The 17,166-nt window shown below is 40.5% G+C and overlaps 1 long non-coding RNA gene across 1 annotated transcript; it reads right to left on the bottom strand.

The window, feature by feature from the left end:
• Positions 1 to 5,003: 5,003 nt before the first annotated feature.
• Positions 5,004 to 5,444, bottom strand: LOC121511581. The gene is made up of 2 exons (XR_005992056.1): positions 5,258 to 5,444; positions 5,004 to 5,117 (listed from the first exon to the last, which is right to left on the bottom strand). It is a non-coding gene; the product is annotated as an uncharacterized LOC121511581 (long non-coding RNA).
• Positions 5,445 to 17,166: the final 11,722 nt, after the last annotated feature.

The raw sequence follows: 17,166 nt of genomic DNA, 5'->3' as shown, positions 1-17,166 counted from the left end.
GAAGACTGTTATGCTAATAAAGAGCACAGGAAGCACAAAAAGAGATGCTCTCAACAGCCCTGGTAGTGAGATCATGAGTCAGCACAGAATCCTGCAACCCACGAGGATATTTGAGCTTCACACACCTGGACCAAATCAGGGCCAGTTAGTCAAACACACCTGTCACTGAACTGAGATGAGTCTCTCCCCACACTCTGTGGCCCAATCCTAATCTCCACCTTAAAGCCTGAGCACTGAGTCGTCACAGACTTTAATGGGGTCAGGTGGGCAGGACATGAGTGCATGAGTCAGAGCTTTAGATCAGAGGTTCTCAACTGATGGGTCTGGACCCAAAGTGGGTCACAGAGCTGTCTACCATAGATCTTGAACATGTGCCTTGGGGAAATAAAAGGTGGCCAAAAGTCTATGATATATAGCAGTACAACACTGACAAACAGCAATTACAGTTTACTCAGTTTTCCTGTTTTTTGTTTGTTTGTTTGTTTACAGGGTTTCAACTATATTTTTCTCCTCTTCTTGGGTTATCAAAACTGGTTTTCCCAAAATAATGAGGTTATTTCTCAGGAAATTACCAAAAAATTCCTGCAATTTTGGGAAAATTAAAAACAACATAATGTTAGCATGTGTGCCCTTTTGTTGCAATGTGCATCTCAGAATTCTGATGCAGGACACATGGTTTGGCATATTTTAATATTCATAGTGGGCTTAACAGTAACAGAATATTCTGATATGTGATATATGTGATGTATGATGGGTATTTTGCAAAGCAAATACACGATATATATACACACATATATAAACACTAATATATGATAGAGAAGCAGAAGCAGATTGTGCACTACTCAGCTATTTAAATAAGTTGAAAAATGAAGAAACAATATATGAATACATTAAATATCTAGAGATGGGGGCCCCACGGCTCGTCAGCGCCAATAGGTAGTAGCGGTCAGTGCAGCATCTAACTCTTTATTATGTCTATGGGTTTAAACACCTGCCTTTTTGCCCTTTACAGAGACAGTGCCCTTTATAAGTATTTCCTGTGTCTGGCCCAAAGTGTAGATATATTCGTTTAAATATGACTTTAAGGTCAGGAGATGTGTGATCTACCTCTCCTCTGTCCTCTTTGCTGCTGCAGCTGTGACGGTGAAACTGGAGGCTCTGGTGGTTTAGGGGCTTCCTGACCTCTCTGGCCCCACACCTCAAGCATGTTGGCATGTTTAGTAATACATCCATATAAACTGACTAGTGGAGCTATGATGGAGGATGCATGGGGGAGCACTCTGGAGACGTTTTGGTGGAATTAAAGTTGTGTTATACCACTGTAACTAACAAACCATGCATTTAAAGAGTATGGATCATATTTTATTCAATATTTGCTCATAAATGTCCACTTTACTGCAAGCATGTCTCATTTCATTAAATGCTATTGCCTTGGTTCTTCTCCAGAACAACTGAGCCAAGGTTTGTACCTCGTGTGTGCAAGACCACGATGCTAGGAGAGGAGGGGAATGAAGGATTTACAAATGTAGGGACACGAAGAGGCAAGGATTTGTACCGCTGTTGTTGCACAACCACCTCATCAATCCACCACAACAACTCTTACATAACTGACCTTTCCCAGGGTCGGAGGTCAGGGAGGCTTCTCTGTCAGTGAAGAAATCTCCCAGAGTTCATTTCTGTCAGCGAGTTTGAAGGACCGATCCAAAGACACATCACCGAGGTCAGAGCTCGTGTCCTCTGAAGACCTCGCTGCTCATGGCCTCTGGAGCTGCTGTCCACTTTTGGAAATTTGTCAAAATGAAGAATTATTGATGGTAAAGCGGATAAAGAGCCACACAGGAGCAGAGAAACACTTCTTTACCTAACACAACAAGCCCCACTGTTAGTTTAGTGATCATTAAGTTTTAAAACAAGAATAAATCAGGGCAGAAGAAATACAGAGAAAATGATTGTTCAAACAATGATAACATCACTGGACAAGGCTATAAAACTATAACACGCTGACTGTCGAGAACTTTGCAAAGCAGATGGATCCACCCATTTCCGTGTTTCTCACTGGTGAATCCATCTTGCAAAGCTCCAGTCTGAACAGTTTGGGCCCGGTTAGAAAGTGACAGGACCAATCTGAGTGGCTTAAGCAAGCAGCGACAAGAGGCTGTCGAAATTATAGTGGAAGACATTAGCGTGAATGCTGCTAAAGCACCAGTTTTATCAGAACTTGACAACATTTTTTCGTTAAAGAAGAACAAAGAACAGCAGTGAGTTGTTTTCTCTCCAAAAATGACAGAGTCGTTTACTGACATGTCTACAGTCGCCATGGTTCAGTTCTATATGGAGTTTACTCCTTGGTAACGGCTACATAACGTGCTTTGTTGCCCTGATTGGCCCATAAAGATGTGATAGAACATTCATTCAATCACCCTCAGAGTTTTTTTTCTTTTCAAAGGCTCTGCCCTTTACCGAACGTCATCTATTGAAGGTTTTCCAGATGGATGTGTGAAACAAATCTATCTGGCGTGTCAGGTTAGAGTGTTTACAGGGAGAGATGTGATTAATGCTCTGCTTCAGGATCCAAAAACCATCATGAATTCACTCTCAGTAATACTCAGTAATGCTAAGGCTGGTTTCACACAGGGACCTGGGCCCAGAGCCCACATACATGACCCCACAGAGTGGTTTTTTTCATCAGTTTGAATGCATGCATACTGGCCTAGGGTTCCATGATAGAGTCTGCTCATATGGTGTGATTTAAAAGTCTTCATTTTCACTCAAGGGCAATTTTGTTTGCAACATTAGTCCACATAGGTAACATACATCATTAAAATACATAAATACATATATGCAATACAAAACTCCCACAGAGGAGTCCATAATAATCAGTACATGTAAAAGGAGTCTGCAGGTTATTTAAAACAGCTGATGGAGCAAATAACCTCAGGTATTTGTTAGATCTGACCCTCCTGGTCAAAGTAAACCTCCTTAACCCTAACCCTAAAGGCAGAAGTCTGAACTCTGCATATAGAGGGTCCTGAGGGTCTCCCAGGATGGCCATTGTCTTTCCTACACACATAATACAATGAGGGATTATTTAACAATATTTACCAGCCTATCTTAGTTTAATTTAGTTTAATTTAATTTAATTTATTTATTTATTTTAATAAGAATTGCTTTTAAGTGTTGTAATCTGCTATCAGTATTATTTAGCATGTCATTTGGGTCTTGTATGCGATTCTCAATCAATATTTTAATAGTATGCATTAATACTAGCAATAATGTATAGCCTATTACATCAACATATTCAATTGCTATAATATCATTAATAATGTTAAATATAATAGTGCATCATACTTCATTCATGCTCATGCTGCAAAATATTTACATTTCCAAATCAATAAGTTGCTGGAGGCAACAGCCAATAGTAACATTAGGCCACATTATACACTTTACTTTTTGATATAAATATCAACCAAAGTCATGTTCTTGACCCTGTACATTCTGTTTGTTAGTTGAGCATTTTAAAATGAATTATTATTTTCAGTTAAGCGTAGCTGACTTGGCTTCTTTATTGACGTAGCTGTTTGACGTTACATGCAGGCTACGTTAGCATAAAGAGCATGCTCTTTGGTGGGTAATAAAAACACAACACATTAACGTGAGGTTAGATCAACTTACTTACACATCCATTTAAAGTCCGAAAAACGGCCGAGCATGCTTGGCAATAGCATGGGAGGTGCAGAACAGGATAGTCATCTTGGCCTTGGTGGCCTCAGGTAGTTGGGTGAGAGATCTCACACAAGGTGCCTGGTGAAGTGGCTCTGACACTTGAACATCGGCTATCATACAGTCTTTGTGACATTGTGATTTTTCATGAAACTGAATTGATTCAAGCTTCACTGTCTTCGTGCTGACAACAAACTTATTCCCCCTACGCTTCCCTTTCACCTGGGCACAGCCGACAATGCAGAACGTACATTTTTCTTCAACAGAATATTCCAGCTATGATCTGTTAGCCCGCCATCTCTCCAAGAAATGCCTGCAAGCTAACGGTGGACGAGACTGGGGGTGGCGGTGGTGGCAGCAGGAGCAGCAGCAGCAGCATCAACATTAACCTCTGTCTTTTGGTCGCTGGTCGTTTAAATCTCAGCCTCAGCAGGTTCTTTCGGTTTAGTTTTTTGTTTTGTTGCTCACCAGAGTGGCAAGTGGTCTTAAAAAATTTACCAGCCAGAGACAAAATTTACCTGTAAGTGGCAAGTGTTAGTTTTGGACCCTGGTTTATACCCCTTTCCCACTGGCCGAAAAACCCGTTTAAACCCGCTAACAGTCGGCTCCTGCCAGCAGTGGGAAAGGCTCTAATCTGCATTCAGACCCGGGTCAACTGACCCCGCAATGGACACGGGTTTTTATCAGCTCGCCTCCGACTGGATCGGCTCCAGTGGGAACGTCACACCCGGGTGAACGCGGGATGACTTTGGCGTGACGTGCCTATGTTTGTATTAATACAAGTAATACGTTTATTACTTGCCTGTTGTGATCTCATAGATCCTTTTTGTTGTTGTTGCACAGAAACTTTATTCTGTCTGCTGCGCATTTAAGCCTGATGTGCTGGAGAAGGCAGGAGTTTAAAGGTGGAAGTTTCACAGCATGGCAGCGCAGTTTAACGGCACATATAAACACAGAAATACTTGTCTAGCCCACTCTTGTCATAATGAAGATATCTGCTGAAAGCTATTATTTTTTCGTGAACAAGTCGGTCTTCTACAGCCTTGGATTTCTCATGGTTTATCACAGGAAGCGCAGCGTTTCCTGCGTGAAAACGCAGCTGGAGAATGACAGACTTTTCTAAAAGGTTGTCTCCATTTCCCTTTATCATATGTCTGCTCCTTGGAAATCACTATTTATTCTTTTTTTTTTGTTTTCGCCTCCTCCATCAGCTGTAAAGTCGGATGACAGCTGATAGTGTTGTGTCGGTGTAATGGTAGGACTCAGGATGCGGAGACGACGGAGCAGATTTAACAGATTTATTGTGCAGGTAAGTGACAAAGGGAGGGGGGATCTCAGGAGTCCAAGGGAAAGTGAGAGTGTGCTGGAGCTGGCTGCGGTGATCAGGGCAGGAGGCACTGGAAAGAAGAGGGAGAGGCACGTTAACAACAAGAAGCAAAATACAAGCACTGGAAATTACTCAAAAAGGTTCTTCAAAAAGAGCACTGGAAACTTCTCTGGGAGATCTCGAGAGAAGGAGCCTGGAGCTGACGTTTACCGTAAGGTAAGGTTGGCAAGACTCAGGCGCTGAAGAGAGCTGCAGCAGGTCCTAAATAGTGATCCTCGATGAGTGATTCGCTGCAGGTGTGCGCTCTCCACAGCACCAGGGGGGGAGGGGTGAATGCCTCAGGGAAAGCAAAGAAAGTTAGCAGCCAGAAACAGCCTCCGGAACCGGAAGCTAACCAAAATAAGATAATAAAACGACAAAAAACACCACAGATAGAGGAGACCAGAGTTTGGAAGAGTGAATTTTCTGCTGGTGGTCAGACCCGGGCCTGCTGGATATGGGAAAGGAGTCACTTGCTGATTGTTAGCGGGTTTACACTCGTTTAAAAAAACCCACTTTTACGCACTAATTTTAGTGGGAAAGCAGTAGTAGTTTAGTTTTTTCAAACATGTTGAAGCAAAACAATGAAAAATTGTCATACTGTACCCTCAGAAGATACAAACTTTGAAGACAGAGAGATGAAAAAAAGAATTCAAAGAATTCAAAGAAAACTTAATGATCAAGATTACATGTTCAAGAGGGAGAGGGAAGAAGTACAAATGTATTTATTCCCACCCCTTCTCTATAAATTAGAACAGTTCACATTACATTTCCACAATAATATCATTTAATATAATAACTTTTAACATTGTTCCACAAAAATAGATACGCTACTCAGAGCAACAACCTCTAGGTTGTGCCAGAAAACATTCTAATTCAAGACATTCCTTTTTATATAAGCTTCTTGATATAAAAATAGAACTGTATATCAATCTGTATCAAAAAATCACCCATAGGTTTATGTGTATCAAAAAAAAAATCCTCTATCCCTATTCATACTAGCATAAAGAACCAAAAAACAATATTGTAGGAATTTAAACAGGTATTTACAGAAAAAGACAACACAAATAAAACTAAACTAAAAACCTGAATTTCAACAAGAAAGAGCTAATACCAAAACAGATAAGCTCTAAACACCTGGAGAGAATCAAACACTTTCCTCATCCTTGTACCTGGTGAAATAATCATGGAACATTACGAGACAGAGATGTTTTAAAGCTAAATCCAAAGCCAGAACTACACTCCAGACATGGCTGCTGCACTGTGTCACTCCGCCCAGTGGTTCACTCAAGAAATAGTTCAGAGTACTTGCTTCATGCGTCATAATGTTACATAATTATACGTTATTATTTCATAGCGTGGTGAATGTGCAGGTCACAACGTGTCCACGAGAGCGTTTTGGAGTTGTTGGATTGTGTATTTGATGAGTTTGAGGAGGGAAAGCCAGAATACCGTCTGCTTACATTGAGTTGGCACAGCAGGTCCAAACTCGGCAGCGTAGATCTAAAAATAGCTTACACCGACAACTGAAGGTAACAAACCTATTACTAAGACTATAGGAATTATGGCAATGGATGAATTTGCCAAAATGTTGAAGTATCCCTTTAAAAGCATACAGATGGTGAGGAGGTGCATTAGTGTCAATGGTATGGGTCACTGCACATCAGTGAAGGCATGATAAATATTGAGAGATGCATACTGTTTTTGAAGCAGCATTTGCTTCTTTCTTTTTCAGGGACATCCTAAGATGATGCCAGGCCATGTTCTACATGAGTTACAACAGCATGGCTTCACAGTAAAACAATGGGACATGCAAGTAAATCAAACTCGGTTCCCATTGAAAATGTATGACGCTTTGACAGTGGAACCCCCACACAGTTGAGATACTCAAGACGTACCTCAGGTAGGAGTGGGTGAAAATTTCAAACATGCCCCTGTCCCAACTTTTTTAGAATGATTTGGAGGCATTAAATTCAGAATGGGTGTATATTTACATAAAACAGCAAAGTTTATCAGTTTAAACAATAAATATATTATCCTTATTCTGTACTCATTCGAATAAAGGTTGAAAAGGATTTGCAATCACTGCATCCTTACATTTAGAAAGTTTTAAGTTTGCATGGTGCCCTAGCTTTTTTTGGATTTTTTTTTTTTTATTGAAGAAAAGATAATAAAATTACCTTTAATTAATACTTTATGACCTGTGACATTAACTCTGATTACTTTCATGTCCAGAATAATGTTATTCATATCTCTTATCGTGTCCATGTTCCTCTTTGTTTGTCTTTTTCCAGGAAGAGCAGAGCAGTACTTTATCAAAAAATTCAACAAATATGATCATAACATCAACCATTCACCTGCAAGAATTTAAAGTGAAAATCTGAGCTTTAAATTCCCCACAAACAAGCAGTGTCTGTTTTTTAAGTTGTAGCTCCCTTAGTCAGTCCCCTGCAAAAATCTTCACAGTGGTCATGGCATCAAAGTCAGAAAGTGGTGAGCAGCCCCCTCTTCTGGTGGACTAGCCCATCATCATTAAAAAGCCTGTAGAAACCTTGATCTTTACCAATCACAGGTTTAACCTTTCTAAGAGGATTTCTCTCTTTTGTTTGCATGAAGCCGATCTGCAGACCACCCACATCTGTCTCAGAGTGAACATTCCTCACTTCTGAATGTCAAACACAATCAGTCCTGGTGACAAAGATTTACTCAGATTATTCTGGATGAAGGTGGTTTACCCGACTCCTGAGACTCTGCCTGTTTCATTTAGGAGTCAGGGGTCTACTTTATGCTTAGCCCTTAATATTCTGTCATGTTTGGAAGTGTTAGAGTGATCAAAGCTCGTGGATGACAAAACGGATCAACCTTTTTTGTGCTTTAATTGCTCCAATCAGAGATCAGAGGATGACCACAGCACCTTAGGGTCATTTCATCTCCATCATTTTAGCAGGGTCGGGTTAAAGGGTCAACAAAAGCACCAGGAATACAAATAACAATGAGGAGAAATAAAACTTTCACTCTTCTATGCATGCATGCAGTAGTTCTGTGCAGGTGTATCAGTGTCCAGCCACTAAAAACGCTCACAGTGGGGGTTCTCTAAAGCTCTTTTACAAAAGTTATGTTTTACTAATGAGATTATCCGCATTTGCACTTCCCTCTGAGGACCAGGGAGGGAGGGGGCTGAAATGACTCAACTACTTTGTGGTTTGGCCTGATGCCAAGTCCTTTGCATGCAACCCTGCTAATTCGTCCTGCTGGCTAACGAGCCGCTTGCGTGCCAGTTGATCATTAGAGCCCGTCAGAAACAGTCACCAAACATCCAAATATGTCACATGCCCCCTCTTTTCTCTCTCTCTTTTCAGGACAACTGCTGGGGCGCCACACACCCGCCACACACACTCTACTTGCCTGGAAAAACAAATAAATTAATTAGCAGTGAGAAGCACAAGGCGATTATCTGCAGGAGGATTAATATTTATGTGTTTTCTGTCCGTTAGTTTGTTGAAAAATGAAGCATATTTGTGTTTGCAAAGGGTTTAAATGAACTTGCAAAGCAATCAGAAATAATTGGAATAATTGAAAAATGAATTATTGCAAAACAAAAGCTACCACAACTTGTTTTTTTAGATTGTTTTTTAAATTGAGCTAAAGTGTGTTTCATCTAGGGATTTTGTCTCTTCACATACCATCAATCCATCCCATGATGCAGTGGGATGACTTGCTGCAGCTCATTCTGGTATTGAGCAACACTGCCAGCCTCTTTTAGATTAGAAGTCTCAGACATGCAAACTGTGTTTAAAGTAGCGTTGTAGGATTATTTTTTTTATTTAATAGTGTGGCTGCCTCCACTGCATTACATTAACAACTGATGTACCGTTAATTTACCTTTACTAGAACTGGGCCGCGTTTCTGTATGAATAAAACCAACACTACAAGCTTTCATGATGTGAGAGATCACTCTTCTGCCGACCTGCTTTGGCATGAGTATGTGATAGTTGCAGGGGGGGAAAGGGGTAGTTGTTGTGTCAGTGGTTAGCTTGGACTTAGCCACAGTGCTAGTTTTGTCAGAACTGGACAGCATGTCTATTAAAACAAGGGCAGAGAGCAACACTGAAAGCTTTTCATGACAGAAAAGATATTTCGCTCTTTTCCTGGTTGGCTTTGGCACAGGTTTGTGATCGTTACATAGGTTTTAAGTGTGTTTATAACAAATTCTAACTGATATCACTCATGTTTCCATCCAAAAATAATTAACAAATCTGACTTTAGAACTGTTATTTATTCTGTTTTTTTAATTTTTTGTTTTGTTTTGTTAGTTTTTGCTTAAACTAGAACATTTGTGGACTAGACTAGGTTAAGACCTAGTACCTGTATATGGCTGACCACAACTATCTGAGATGCCTGTTGAAATGCCTGACTGAAACGTGTGTTCTGGCAGAGTATTTTTTAAATAGTTACTATTCCCCTATTAATGTCATTTTTTGTAAGTGGTTACTTGCATTTATAGCTACACTATATTGCCAAAAGTATGCTCACCTGCTCACATATGAACTTAAAGGGATACTTCAACATTTTAGCAAATTAATCCATTGCCATAATTCCTATAGTCATAGTAATAGGTTCGTTACCTTCAGTTGTCGGTGTAAGCTATTTTTAGATCGGCGCTGCCGAGTTCGGACCTGCTGTGCCAACTCAATGTAAGCAGACGGTATTCCGGCTTTCCCTCATCAAACTCATCAAATACACAATCCAACAACTCCAAAACGCTCTCGTGGACAAGTTGTGACCTACATATTCACCACGCTATGAAATAATCATGGAACATTACTAGACGGAGATGTTTTAAAGGTAAATCCAAAGCCGGAACTACACTCCAGACATGGCTGCTGCACTGTGTCACTCTGCCCAGTGGTTTACTCGAGAAATAGTCCCGAGTATTTGCCTCATGTGTCGTAATGTTACGTAATTATACGTTATTATTTCATAGCGTGGTGAATGTGCAGGTCACAACTTGTCCACGAGAGCGTTTAGGAGTTGTTGGATTGTGTATTTGATGAGTTTGATGAGGGAAAGCCGGAATACCGTCTGCTTACATTGAGTTGGCACTGCAGAACCGAACTCGGCAGCGCCGATCTAAAAATAGCTTGCACTGACAACTGAAGGTAACGAACCTATTACTAAGACTATAGGAATTATGGCAATGGATGAATTTGCCAAAATGTTGAAGTATCCCTTTAAGTGACATACCATTCTTAATCCATAGGGTTTAATATGACGTCGGTCCACCCTGTGCAGCTGTAACAGCTTCAACTCTTCTAGGAAGGCTTTCCACAGGGTTTAGGAGTGTGTTTATGGGAATTTTTGACTATTCTTCCAGAAGCACATTTGTAAGGTCACACACTGATGTTGGATGAGAAGGCCTGGTTCTCAGTCTCCACTCTAATTCATCCCAAAGGTGTTCTATCAGGTTGAGGTCAGGACTCTGTGCAGGCCAGTCAAGTTCATCCACACCAAACTCTCTCATCCATGTCTTTATGGACCTTGCTTTGTGCACTGGTGCACAGTCATGTTGGAACAGGAAGGGGCCATCCCCAAACTGTTCCCACAAAGTTGGGAGCATGGAATTGTCCAAAATCTCTTGGTATGCTGAAGCATTCAGAGTTCCTTTCACTGGAACTAAGGGGCCAAGCCCAGCTCCTGAAAAACAACCCCACACCATAATCCCCCCTCCACCAAACTTTATACTTGGCACAATGCAGTCAGACAAGTACCGTTGTCCTGGCAACCGCCAAACCCAGACTGGGCCATCAGATTGCCAGATGGAGAAGCATGATTCGTCACTCCAGAGAACGTGTCTCTGCTGCTCTAGAGTCCAGTGGTGGCGTGCTTTACACCACTGCATCTGATGCTTTGCATTGCACTTGGTGATGTATGTCTTGGATGCAGCTGCTCGGCCATGGAAACCCATTCCATGAAGCTCTCTACGCACTGTTCTTGAGCTAATCTGCAGGGCACATGAAGTTTGGAGGTCTGTAGCGATTGACTCTGCAGAAAGTTGGCGACCTCTGCGCACTATGCGCCTCAGCATCCGCTGACCCCGCTCCATCATTTATATGTGGCCTACCACTTCGTGGCTGAGTTGCTGTCATTCCCAATCACTTCCACTTTGTTATAATACCACTGACAGTTGACTGTGGAATATTTAGGAGTGAGGAAATTTCACCACTGGACTTGTTGCACAGGTGGCATCCTATCACAGTACCACGCTGGAATTCACTGAGCTCCTGAGAGTGACCCATTCTTTCACAAATGTTTTTAGAAACAGTCTGCATGCCTAGGTGCTTGATTTTATACACCTGTGGCCATGGAAGTGACTGGAACACCTGATTTCAGTTATTTGGATGGGTGAGTGAATACTTTTGGCAATATAGTGTATATTTTCTCACTCTCTGCCCCTCTCTGTGTGAGTGGAGACAAAGCCCTGATCAACATCATCCCCCTCCCCTCCTGCTTTTCTTTAATCGCATCTGATTGGATGAAAGTCGTAAACAGAAACCGTTGCACTGACACAGACCCATCAAGTCAACCACAGGCCTTTTGTTGATGATGAAGTGTCCTTCTGGTGTTGGAGTTGGCAGAATGGTGAGGAGAAAATATTCTCACTTTATTCTGTGCTACTTTGTGCAGAGAGGAAACACATCACTACAAGAAATGTGCAAAAAGTCTTCCCTGCCAAGACCAACTGTCGGCGTGGCATTCTGCCACAGCAACATCCAAGCTAACAGCCAACACAGCAGCAGGCCCTGGATATACCAGACAAGCCCACTGTAATGATCGGAAACCCATACTGAAACAGACCAGGAGGAGAGCGAAAACATCTTTTCAGTCACAGAAAGGTATGGTGATAATAATGTAAAAGTTTGGTGGACAGCTGTGTAACTTTTAGTACAAAAGTCAGAACTGAAAGAAGGCTTCTGTTTTTCATAAGAATTCAAAAATATACAATTAATATAGGTCATGTCAGGTAGGTAAAATGTGTAAAGTGCACCCTCATACGGAGTAATGCTGTCTATTGTGGTTAAACTTCTGTTACTGATGTTGTCAGTCAGAGTGAAGATGTAGCGACTGATCAGGAGATTGTCAGACTGATTTTGTCATTAATACTTTTGCATTTTGGCTGTCTCTGGTAAACTTTCTGCAGTTTTTAATCACCTGCTGAATCATCTGCATCAGCCAATGCAAATGTCAGAGGCTGCTGCTGCTTCGTATCCATTTATAGTCCGTCGCTAGGAAGATGACTTTTATGTGACCTGTTGTGGTAAAACTCAACTTTTTACTTCCTTTGTGGATGGTTGTTTCTAAAACAAAATTGTGTTATTGTCCATGAAACACCTAAAACCACCCACAATTAGGGCCTTTCTTTAAGTATTCCCTCACTCTCCCCCTTCACACTTCTATGTGTGCCGTCTACAACTGCTTCATCTACCAGCATCATCATCTCTACTGCCGTTATTACAGTTCATTTGATTTGAAGAACAAATCTACTTTGACTGCTATAATTATCAATAATAGTCCTCTATCTTACTATCAACCTGGCTGCTAATGCTAATATTGCATTGTTCTGTTTCTATCAGTCATGGTTGTTATTGCTAATTCCTCATACAATGCCACCAGCATTATTGACTTTATAGCCATATTCTACAAAATGGGAGAGAAGTCCTCCCCTCAGTAAAAAATACACAAAAGCCCACTTATGCTACATTCACATTGCAGTTGAAAGTGACCTGAATCTGATTTTTTTTGCTCACGTGTGTCTTATATCTGATTTTTCTTCTGACAGTGTGAACAGTGCAAGTCACATTAAATCTGATCATTTTGAATCAGATTCAGGCCACTTTTGTATGCGGTTCTAAATCAGATAGGTATCTGATCTTTTGGAAGTTGACTGCAGTGTGAACAGGCAAACAAAAAATCAGATCTGAAAAGATCAGAATTGAGCATTAAGGCCTGCAGTGTGAACGTAGCCTTAGATTAAAAAAAAAAAAAAAAAAAGCCAAAGTATGAAAGCCAAGCAGGCTTTCATGAGTTTTGCACTTAGAAGAGTCTTTGTCTAGTCACTCTGCCATAAAGCCCAGATCAGTGGAGGGCTGCAGTGATGGTTGACCTTCTGGGACTTTATCCCGTCTCCACACAGGATCTGTGGAGCTCAGTCAAAGTGACCATCAGGGATGAGCTCCACAGGCAGTTAGTTTGACCTCATGGCTTGTTTTTTTTTTTTTTTTTTTTGAAGCATTGTCAGCTGTGAGGCCTTCTTTTGAGAGGTGTGTCCCTTTCCAAATCATGTCCAATCAATTTAATTAACCCCAGGTGGACTCCAATCACCTCCAAGTGTTTTTGCAAGTTTTTTTTTTTTTTTTTTTTTTTTTAAGAAATTCACTTGGTTATATTTTCTTGTTTATGTTACCTGAGTTCCAGTTTCATATTGTTGACAGAAATCTTGACCTAGTGTTTGTCTTTTACTTGGTATTGGCTACTGTTTTAAAATGTCGTGAATACTTCCTTTAAAACATACTTAAGTAAAAGAACAATTACTTATTTAGAAAATTACATAAAAAAATACGAGCACAAAAAGCTAGTTAAATACAGTTATATAAGTAATTGTAATTTAGTTTCAATAAACACTCAAATTTTCTTTTAAACACAAAAGAGAGATTGTCAGCTGAAGATGCTGACCCGTCTGAGTCACACAGTCAGCTGCACTGAGCAACGTCATCATCCTCCCTCCTGTGTACCACCCAGCCCAGATGATTTGCAGCAGCCATCAGCAGGGAGCAATCATCACAGGTGCATCAGATTTTCCTGATGAGTGGGGTGAAGCGCAACCTAGTTTAGTTGGGAAAATCTGATCCAGCCTATTATCTCCTGGGCAGTGTTGTATAGGAAGTTACCTTGGTTTTCTCTCCGTATAGTTTTTTAGATTATAGTCAGAAACAGTCTGTATAGAAAATAATACTTTAAAAAATGACCTTCCTTCTCAGGGACAAATTATCTCACTGGAGATGTAGAGACCTCAAAAGTTTGTGTATCAAGTCTGATTGATTTGGCTTTATAGGGTTAAATCTGATTATAGGAAGGATTTTTACTTGCATGATAAAGCAAAGTGATCAAGAGGTTTCTGTGCACAGATGTCAGAGTGAAATCTTTTCTCTCTGAGACTGTCTGCTCTGAGAAAGATGTTCTCCACCCTGAGGAAGAGGCAAGGCATGAGATCGTCCCTCTCTGATAGTTTTTACACCATGAAGTGCACAGTCTGTCTACCAGGGTGCAGTCATGTGTTTACTATCACAGCCTCATGCACGTATGTAACTTTAAATTCACCTGTAAGAGTAAAGTGTACATCCACTGCAGGCTGTGTAAGTACCAAAGGCCCTGGAGCAGGAGAAACTTATGAGGTAACAATTCAGCAGCTTAGTCCTTGCATGCTAACTGATCCATTAAAGCCCTAAAATGATCTGATCCCAGGCAGCTTTTCTAAATTACATAAACCTTATTAGACGAGTTTAACTACTCAGAAAGTGGAGTGGTCACTATACGGCCGACATATGACTCAAATCTCTGTGGTGAATGCTGCAAAATGATGTTATTTCACAAATCTCTTCTGTAATCTCCCACGAAAACCTTTTGTTTCATGCTCAAAGCAATTTCAGTAACTTCTCAAGCCATGTGGAAAGTTTTTGTTTGGTCTTAAGTTGTCACAGATCAGTGTGTGGTGAGGCCCCTGGAATCCATTTATCTTTTTTGTGTGTTTTTGTGCTAGCTCTGCATATTTGACATAAATATACTTAAAATGTATGATTGGTGAGAACAGAAGATCAGGGATGGTTTTACTTTGGGTGGCCCAATGCAAAGAGCCATTAAAGACCCTCTAAAGTGAAATCCAAAGTTTTTGTCTGAACACACCAGATATGTTGGAATATGGTTGCTGTAAACAGGTGAAACACTGAGAGCTACATGTGACTGAATTTTGGATTTAGGCCATTAGGAAGTTATTCACTTCTTCCCTGGCTTGGTTTCATGTGGGTGGGGCCAATATGTGGGCTCATGATGTCATGGGGTTGATTGTCACAATGTTTTTTTAATGGGAAAAATCTGATAAAGAAAGCAAGACAGCAGAACTATATTTGAAACTTTAATTGCATTGATAAGTTGACAAAAACTAAATGCATCTTAATAGAAAAAAAGCAAGGAACATAAACAGGAACATCTTTAGGTCAGCCTATAGGCCTATAGCAACATAAAGAACTAAACAAATAGGTCTAACAATAAGCCTACTCAACTAGGCTACACACAGTCACTATCAGTTATGGTGATGGCAAGGAGAGCTTGTGTGCCCACTGGCTGCATTAACACTCCCACCAAACCTCCTCTGAACCGCTGTGACAACCAACCCAAAAGAAAATGTGACGACCAACTCCAACTGTAGTATCATGGCTAACAATAACAAGTTAGCTAGCTGACAACAATCTAAACTATAGCTTTCCCTTCACACATTTTAAGGGTAACGATTATTTTGTTATAAACCCACTGTGTAAAAGCCTAGAAAAAAAATACTGAGCTGAATATTTACAGTTTGACATGAAAAACACAGAAAGTCCTCTCACCTCAAGTGCAGCTGGGAGACAGTGCCCTCTGGTGGCAAGATATCAGTGTGACAGCTAACCTGTGTGACAACCGACGCTGTTCTCCCCTTAAGCAGTTCACATTAATTTTGAGTATCAGTGTTGTTCTTTCCTTAATATGAAGACATTTGGGGCTCTTTGAGGGGCTCAGAGCTTGCAGATTATGCCAGGGTCCTCCCAGGCATGTCTATACCTATTACTGAGGTCACCGAGGTCAGGACCTCTGTATTTTTCCAAGGTGTACGCCTAAAATAACCATACGTTACTGTGGCAATTGCTAGGGTATTATAATCCCAAGAGAATGACTCTTTTGATAATCCAAATCCATTTTTATGCTTTTATATTCAATCTCAGACTCTTGTTTTCTTTGTTCATGTGTGCAATAATGTAAAATAAGTAAATATGTTGTTTCAGGCAACTGTCTTTGCTTAAAGTAAAAACCATCAATACAGGAGATGTAAGAGAGACATAAAGCTTTCTCTGACATTACACCTGAAGCTGCAATTTTGTCTCATTCAGAAACTTTTTCTGTAAAGTTCAGACTATTTGGAGATCAGCAGGTTGAACTTCTTGTTTTGAAGTCAAGACGAGGTCAGTGATGGTGATTTTCTGACTTGATTTAAGTGATCTTAAATCAAAGGGAGTGAAATATCACAGAGGGAAACTTCACTGGGAAATGTTTCATTTCATCAGACAATGGGATTATTATGGATTACTGACCCTAAAGTGCCATCTAGTGTTCAAATCATCACAGTGCAACTACTCTTCAAGAACACAGGTTGTAATCAAAGGGCATAATTAGTGATAATATGTAGAAAATAAAGGTGAAGTCAGAAAGAATTGACAAATAATAACAACATAAAAGTTCATTCAGATGTTCGGGACCCTGTCATGCAACACATACACCACAAATATTGTGATAAATGATTTTTCCTTCACATGCACAATAAGTCAGTTAATATCTGAAAGAAAAATACACTTTCCAGAAAAAAACAATACAGGTGAGGAGATAGCCTATTAAGAAGAGAGGGCAGACATGCAATTTTCTGTGAGTGAGGGAATTATGACTTTTAATGAACTTCCCTGTGATTATGTCTCCTAATTTAAATTTACAGCTGACAGTGTTTTTCTATATCACTTCATCTCAGCCCTCAGAAGCACACAGTAGACTCTAATTTCACTATTTTTATTATAAAATACTTTCTTTTAAAACTGGCCCTGTCAAAGTATTCAGCTATGCCTTTATGCCCCTTAAGTGCACATCACACCAAGGTTATTACCCAGAATCCCCTCAGTGTCACAATGTTTCAAGCAGCTAAACAGTAGAAGAAACTATACGATTTGTTTCAGGAGGATTGTTTCAGAAGAGCAGTGGAGAATCAAATCTTGACGTGAAGCAGTGGC

The sequence above is a fragment of the Cheilinus undulatus genome, linkage group 6 (genome assembly GCF_018320785.1).
Source record: "Cheilinus undulatus linkage group 6, ASM1832078v1, whole genome shotgun sequence".
NCBI lineage: Eukaryota > Metazoa > Chordata > Actinopteri > Labriformes > Labridae > Cheilinus > Cheilinus undulatus.
This window is presented reverse-complemented; position numbering and strand designations above follow the sequence as displayed.